This window comes from Oncorhynchus nerka, linkage group LG11 (assembly GCF_034236695.1).
Source record: "Oncorhynchus nerka isolate Pitt River linkage group LG11, Oner_Uvic_2.0, whole genome shotgun sequence".
NCBI classification, from domain to species: Eukaryota; Metazoa; Chordata; class Actinopteri; order Salmoniformes; family Salmonidae; genus Oncorhynchus; species Oncorhynchus nerka.
In genome coordinates this window covers 7043063-7051145 of record NC_088406.1, presented here as the reverse complement: position 1 = coordinate 7051145, position 8083 = coordinate 7043063, and positions in this window count along the sequence as shown.

The following is an 8083-nucleotide window of genomic DNA, read 5'->3' as shown; positions in this document are numbered from 1 at the left end:
TCATTACGGGAAGGGGTTCAAGTCTTGTTTTAGGGGAAGAGGTGGAATCGTTACGGGGAAGGGGTTCAAGTCTTGTTTTAGGGGAAGAGGTGGAATCGTTACGGGGACGGGGTTCAAGTCTTGTTTTAGGGGAAGAGGTGGAATCTTGTTTTACGGGGGAAGGGGTTCAAGTCTTGTTTTAGGGGAAGAGGTGGAATCGTTACGGGGACGGGGTTCAAGTCTTGTTTTAGGGAAGGGTGGAATCGTTACGGGGACGGGGTTCAAGTCTTGTTTTAGGGGAAGAGGTGGAATCGTTACGGGGAAGGGGTTCAAGTGTTGTTTTATGGGAAGGGGTGGAATCGTTACGGGGACGGGGTTCAAGTCTTGTTTTAGGGGAGGAGGTGGAATCGTTACAGGGAAGGGGTTCAAGTCTTGTTTTAGGGGAAGAGGTGGAATCGTTACGGGGAAGGGGTTCAAGTCTGGTTTTAGGGGAAGAGGTGGAATCGTTACAGGGACGGGGTTCAAGTCTTGTTTTAGGGGAAGAGGTGGAATCGTTACGGGGACGGGGTTCAAGTCTGGTTTTAGGGGAAGAGGTGGAATCGTTACGGGGAAGGGGTTCAAGTCTTGTTTTGTTTTAGGGGAAGAAGGTGGAATCGTTACGGGAAGGGGTTCAAGTCTTGTTTTAGGGAAGAGGTGGAATCGTTACGGGAAGGGGTTCAAGTCTTGTTTTAGGGGAAGAGGTGGAATCGTTATGGGGGACGGGGTTCAAGTCTTGTTTTAGAGGAAGAGGTGGAATCGTTACGGGGAAGGGGTTCAAGTCTTGTTTTAGGGGAAGAGGTGGAATCGTTACGGGGACGGGGTTCAAGTCTTGTTTTAGGGGAAGAGGTGGAATCGTTACGGGGAAGGGGTTCAAGTCTTGTTTTATGGGAAGAGGTGGAATCGTTACGGGGACAGGGTTCAAGTCTTGTTTTAGGGGAAGTGGTGGAATCGTTACGGGGACGGGGTTCAAGTCTTGTTTTAGGGGAAGAGGTGGAATCGTTACGGGGAAGGGGTTCAAGTCTTGTTTTAGGGGAAGAGGTGGAATCGTTACGGGGACGGGGTTCAAGTCTTGTTTTAGGGAAGAGGTGGAATCGTTACGGGACGGGGTTCAAGTCTTGTTTTAGGGGAAGAGGTGGAATCGTTACGTCGGGACGGGGTTCAAGTCTTGTTTTAGGGGAAGAGGTGGAATCGTTACGGGGACGGGGTTCAAGTCTTGTTTTAGGGGAAGAGGTGGAATCGTTACGGGGACGGGGTTCAAGTCTTGTTTTAGGGGAAGAGGTGGAATCGTTACGGGGACGGGGTTCAAGTCTTGTTTTAGGGGAAGAGATGAAATTGTTTTGGGAAAAAAATGCAGTTAGTTTTACCACCTACCTACCGCCTACCTTTCAATATACAAACGTCAAGAAAGAGATTTCTCTCTATTTTCTCTCTTTTTCGCTCTCTCCCTCCCCCAGCCGTCTCTGTCTCTGTCTCTGTCTCTGTCCCTCACTCCCTCACTCCTTCCTTCCATCCCTCCCTCTCTTCTTCCTGAGTTTTTGAGCCAATGGGAACTAGAAGGTCATAGCGAGGACCTCTGTTTTTCCCAGCATGCACTGTGAACCCCATGTGACCTCGGCCTAATGAGGCAGACAGCTGCTCCCTCAGTAGTGTCGTCGCGGTGACGGTGCGGCCGTACCTGGGAGGACAATGTCACCTTCACTACGGGGACACAGTGGGTTATAGGGAGGAGGGAGGGAGGGAGGGAGGGAGGGAGGGAGGGAGGTGTTATGTTTGAACTGTGCTGTTTACTGTGTGAAGTAGTTAGGTTGTTGGCCATGTAATCATGAGAGCTAGCACGTGTCTTTCTCTCTCCTCTCTCTCCTCTCGCTCGCTCTCTCTCTCTCTCTCCTCTCGCTCGCTCGCTCGCTCTCTCTCTCTCTCTCTCTCTCTCTCTGTCTCTCTCTCCTCTCTCTCCTCTCTCTCTCTCCTCTCTCTCTCTCTCTCTCTCTCTCTCTCTCTCTCTCTCCTCTCTCTCCTCTGTCTCCTTTCTCTCTCTCTCTCTCTCTCTTTCCCCCCTCGCTCTCTCTCTCTTCACCTCCTTCTCTCTCCCGCTCTCCCTTGTTCTCCCTCTGAGGGCCATGCCTCTGGCTGAGTTCAGTCTGGCTGAGTTCAATAAAACACACAGGGGATAGAAATGCCTCTGGAATGCAATTAGGGGACTTTGCAGAGACGACAAGTACAAATGTGAAATAAGAAGGTAGAATCCAGCAAGGCCTGGGTGATTAGGGCTCGTTTGGTTGTCGTGGCGGTGCCGTGGAGGCTGCAGAGACGAAGAGGAGGAGGAGGGTTGCGGGTAGGGTGGCCACTCGGATCGAAGACTCACAGTGCCGGGGATTATGTGTCAATTTGCCACCCAGCTTTACATCCTCCTAGACTCCAAGGCTAAACATGACCAGGGCTAATTAACAACACCAATTAAAGTCGGGGAAGGAACGAGGAGCGGTGGGGTGGAGAGGAGAGGAGGGTGGAGTGGGGAGGAGAGGAGGGTGGAGTGGGGTGGAGAGGAGAGGAGGGTGGAGTGAGGTGTGGAGAGGAGGGGTGGAGTGGGGAGGAGAGGAGGGTGGAGTGAGGTGGAGAGAGGAGGAGGGTGGAGTGAGGTGGAGAGGAGAGGGAGTGGGTGGAGAGGAGGGTGGAGTGGAGGGGTGGGTGGAGAGGAGGGTGGAGTGAGGTGGGAGGAGGAGAGGAGGGTGGAGTGGGGAGGAGAGGAGGGTGGAGTGAGGTGGAGAGGAGGAGGGTGGAGAGGTGGGAGGAGGGTGGAGTGGTGGGGGGTGGGAGGGTGGAGTGAGGTGGAGAGAGAGAGGGGTGGAGTGGGGAGGAGAGGGAGGGGGGTGGTGGAGGTGGAGAGGAGAGGAGGGTGGAGTGGGTGGAGGAGAGGAGAGGAGTGGGGTGGAGTGAGGTGGAGAGGAGGGGAGTGAGGTGGAGGAGGGGTGGAGTGGGGAGGAGAGGAGGGTGGAGTGAGGTGGGAGGAGGAGAGGTGGGGGTGGAGTGAGGAGGTGGAGAGGAGAGGAGAGGAGGGGTGGAGTGGGGAGGAGAGGAGGGTGGAGTGAGGTGAGGTGGAGAGGAGAGGAGGGGTGGAGTGAGGTGGAGAGGAGAGGAGGAGGAGGGGTGGAGTGGGGAGGAGAGGAGGGTGGAGTGAGGTGGAGAGGAGAGGAGGGTGGAGTGAGGTGGAGAGGAGGGGGGGTGGGGGGGGAGGAGAGGAGGGTGGAGTGAGGTGGAGAGGAGAGGAGGGGTGGAGTGAGGTGGAGAGGAGAGGAGAGGAGGGGTGGAGTGGGGAGGAGAGGAGGGTGGAGGGGTGGAGTGGGGTGGAGAGGAGGGTGGAGTGAGGTGGAGAGGAGAGGAGGGTGGAGTGAGGTGGAGAGGAGAGGAGGGGTGGAGTGGGGAGGAGAGGAGGGTGGAGTGAGGTGGAGAGGAGAGGAGGGGTGGAGTGGGGTGGAGAGGAGAAGAGAGGAGAGGAGAGGAGGGGTGGAGTGAGGAGAAGTGGAGGAGAGGAGAGGAGAGGAGAGGAGGGGAGGAGGGTGGAGAGGAGAAGAGAGGAGAGGAGAGGAGAGGAGGGGTGGGGTGGGGTGGAGAAGAGAAGAGAGGTGGGGTGGAGGGTGGGGTGGAGAGAGAGGAGAGGAGAGGAGAGAGGAGAGGAGAGGAGGGGTGGGGTGGAGAGGAGAGAGGAGAGGTGGGGTGGAGTGGAGAGAGAGAGAGGAGAGGAGAGGAGAGGAGAGGAGAGGAGAGGAGAGGAGAGGAGAGGAGAGGAGACATCGTTCATCTGGTCAGTGTTAAAACTTCTCCTTCTTGTATTAGCTGTAAACTTTCTGCTGATACTCTCATAAAGAGCCCCTTTGGTGTTGTGATTCAGTCAAGCTGTGAATCTGGGTTTTAATTGGGTGAAGGGTTGGATGGGGTTGTGTTTGTATGATTCACAGAGGACTGAGGAGAATTACACTTCTCTGAAATATGAAATCTCACACCCAAGATAGCTGCTCGTGGTTCCTCAGAGAATAATATGAACAGACCAACATAACAACAACAGCATCCTTCAAATAAAACCCCACCTACTTCCTGACTGTGCTGTTCGTTACCAGGGCCACGTTCAGTAGGGCTGTACTTCCTGACTGTGCTGTTCGTTACCAGGACCACGTTCAGTAGGGCTATACTTCCTGACTGTGCTGTTCGTTACCAGGACCACGTTCAGTAGAGCTGTACCTCCTGACTGCTCCTTTCCTTTACAGGGAGCCAGGTTTTCCTGTGTCTATCCTTCCCAATGGCAAGGTTGTGCTCACTGAGCCTGTACTTTGTCAAGGTTTTTCTAAGGTTTTGATCAGTATCCATGGTCAAATAGATTGCCACAGTGTACTGTCGATTTAGTGCCAGATATCACTGCATTTTGCTTTGTGTTTGTGTTTCCCAATAAGTCATGTAGTTTTGTTTTGACTGTGTTGTAATATGGTTTATCCTGATTGATTGGATGTTCTGGTCCTGAGGCTTCAGTGTGTTAGTAGAACAGGTTAGTGAACTCAGCCCCAGGACCAGCTGGATGAGGGGACTGAGGCTTCAGTGTGTTAGTAGAACAGGTTAGTGAACTCAGGACCAGCTGGATGAGGGGACTGAGGCTTCAGTGTGTTAGTAGAACAGGTTAGTGAACTCAGGACCAGCTGGATGAGGGGACTGAGGCTTCAGTGTGTTAGTAGAACAGGTTAGTGAACTCAGGACCAGCTGGATGAGTGGGACTGAGGGGGCTTCAGTGTGTTAGTAGAACAGGTTAGTGAACTCAGGCCCAGGACCAGCTGGATGAGGGGACTGAGGCTTCAGTGCTTTAGTAGAACAGGTTAGTGATCTCAGGACCAGCTGGATGAGGGGACTGAGGCTTCAGTGTGTTAGTAGAACAGGTTAGTGAACTCAGGACCAGCTGGATGAGGGGACTGAGGCTTCAGTGTGTTAGTAGAACAGGTTTGTGAACTCAGGACCAGCTGGATGAGGGGACTGAGGCTTCAGTGTGTTAGTAGAACAGGTTTGTGAACTCAGGACCAGCTGGATGAGGGGACTGAGGCTTCAGTGTGTTAGTAGAACAGGTTTGTGAACTCAGGACCAGCTGGATGAGGGGACTGAGGCTTCAGTGTGTTAGTAGAACAGGTTTGTGAACTCAGGACCAGCTGGATGAGGGGACTGAGGCTTCAGTGTGTTAGTAGAACAGGTTTGTGAACTCAGGCCCAGGACCAGCTGGATGAGGGGACTATTTTCTTTGCTCAACTCTTGGCATTGCAGGGCTTGGTAATGATATGAGAGGGGGTCACTGTATTTTAAATGTTTCCAAAACTGAATTGCTCTTTTTTGAGTTTTCATAATTAGTGGATATTGGCCTAATTCTTCCCTCATGCATTGTTTGTAGTTTTCCTCTGGAAAACTCTCCTTCTTGTATTAGCTGTAAATTAGCTGTAGGAGAATCTTACAGAACTCTGCATGCAGGGTTTCAATGGGTTGTTTGTCCCATTTGATGAAATCTTATTTTGCAAGTGGACCCCACACCTCGCTGCCATAAAGTGCAATGGGTTCACATTGGTGACACATTCAATTAGTAATGGAATAGAATGCCCTGCACCCTTTCTCTCTCAGTTCATTCACTGCCTCATTAAGATGTCCAGTTGAGCTTATTTATAAACCTCAGTAGTTGCAGTGTGTTCAGTACTCTATATATTTTGTACCAATTGAGACCTTTGGTCTAATTCCCTGAGATCTGGATCTTCACTGGAAAATCATTATTTTAGTATTTTTGGGGTTTACTGCCAAGGCCCAGGTCTGACAGTACTGTTCTAACAGGTCCAGGTTCTGCTGTAGGCCTTGTGCTGTGGGGGTTTACTGCCAGGGCCCAGGTCTGACAGTACTGCTCTAACAGGTCCAGGTTCTGCTGTAGGCCTTGTGCTGTGGGGGTTTACTGCCAGGGCCCAGGTCTGACAGTACTGCTCTAACAGGTCCAGGTTCTGCTGTAGGCCTTGTGCTGTGGGGGTTTACTGCCAAGGCCCAGGTCTGACAGTACTGCTCTAACAGGTCCAGGTTCTGCTGTAGGTCATGTGCTGTGGGGGTTTACTGCCAAGGCCCAGGTCTGACAGTACTGCTCTAACAGGTCCAGGTTCTGCTGTAGGCCTTGTGCTGTGGGGGTTTACTGCCAAGGCCCAGGTCTGACAGTACTGCTCTAACAGGTCCAGGTTCTGCTGTAGGCCTTGTGCTGTGGGGGTTTACTGCCAAGGCCCAGGTCTGACAGTACTGCTCTAACAGGTCCAGGTTCTGCTGTAGGCCTTGTGCTGTGGGGGTTTACTGCCAGGCCCCAGGTCTGACAGTACTGCTCTAACAGGTCCAGGTTCTGCTGTAGGCCATGTGCTGTGGGTGACAGCAGGCTTAGGTCATCTGCGAAGAGTAGGCACTTAACCTCTGAATTGTGGAGACTAACACCAGGGGCTGAGGATTTTTCTAGAATAATGGCCAATTCGTTGATGTAAATATTGAAGAGTGCAGGGCTCAGATTGCAACCCTGGCGAAGGCCCCGCCCCTGGTTAAAGAATTCTGTTATTTTCTTGCCAATTTTAATGCTGCACGTATTGCCAGTATACATTGATTTAATTATGTCATATGTTTTACCCCCGTCACCACTTTCAATAACTTTGTAGAACAGTCCTGTATGCCAAATAGAATCAAACGCTTTTCGGATGTCGATAAAGCAAGCGTATATTGTGGTATTATTTTGGTGGACATGTTTATCTATCAGGGTGTGTGGGGTGTAAATATGATCAGTCGTGCAACGTTTTAGTATAAATCCAATTTGGCTTTTACTCAAGACATTGTGCTAATTTTAAGGTAGTTTAGAACTCTTACATTTATAATACTACAGAAAACCTTCTCCAGGTTACTGTTCACACAAATGCCTCTAATTGTTAGGGTCAAATCTGTCTCCATTCTTAAAGATTGAGGTTATGAGTCCTAGATTCCAGATGTCAGAGAAATAACCTACACTCAGGATCAAATTAAACAGTTTTAATATAGCCAATTAAAAGTTTGCACTAGTGAGTTTGAGCATCTCATTTAGGATGCCATCAGGTCCGGATGTTTTTTAAAATTTGAGAGTCTGAAGTTTCTAATAGAGCTCCTGGTCAGTAATTGTTTAGTTTCTTATAGAGCTCCTGGTCAGTAACAGTTTAGTTTCTTATAGAGCTCCTGGTCAGTAATAGTTTAGTTTCTTATAGAGCTCCTGGTCAGTAATAGTTTAGTTTCTTATAGAGCTCCTGGTCTAGAGCTCCTGGTCAGTAATAGTTTAGTTTCTTATAGAGCTCCTGGTCAGTAATAGTTTAGTTTCTTATAGAGCTCCTGGTCAGTAATAGTTTAGTTTCTTATAGAGCTCCTGGTCAGTAATAGTTTAGTTTCTTATAGAGCTCCTGGTCAGTAATAGTTTAGTTTCTTTAGCTCCTTCTTAGTTTCTTATAGAGCTCCTGGTCAGTAATAGTTTAGTTTCTTATAGAGCTCCTGGTCAGTAATAGTTTAGTTTCTTATAGAGCTCCTGGTCAGTAATAGTTTAGTTTCTTATAGAGCTCCTGGTCAGTAATAGTTTAGTTTCTTATAGAGCTCCTGGTCAGTAATAGTTTAGTTTCTTATAGAGCTCCTAGTCAGTAATAGTTTAGTTTCTTATAGAGCTCCTGGTCAGTAATTGTTTAGTTTCTTATAGAGCTCCTGGTCAGTAATAGTTTAGTTTCTTATAGAGTTCCTGGTCAGTAATAGTTTAGTTTCTTATAGAGCTCCTGGTCAGTAATAGTTTAGTTTCTAATAGAGCTCCTGGTCAGTAATTGTTTAGTTTCTTATAGAGCTCCTGGTCAGTAACAGTTTAGTTTCTTATAGAGCTCCTGGTCAGTAATAGTTTAGTTTCTTATAGAGCTCCTGGTCAGTAATAGTTTAGTTTCTTATAGAGCTCCTGGTCAGTAATAGTTTAGTTTCTTATAGAGCTCCTGGTCAGTAATAGTTTAGTTTCTTATAGAGCTCCTGGTCAGTAATAGTT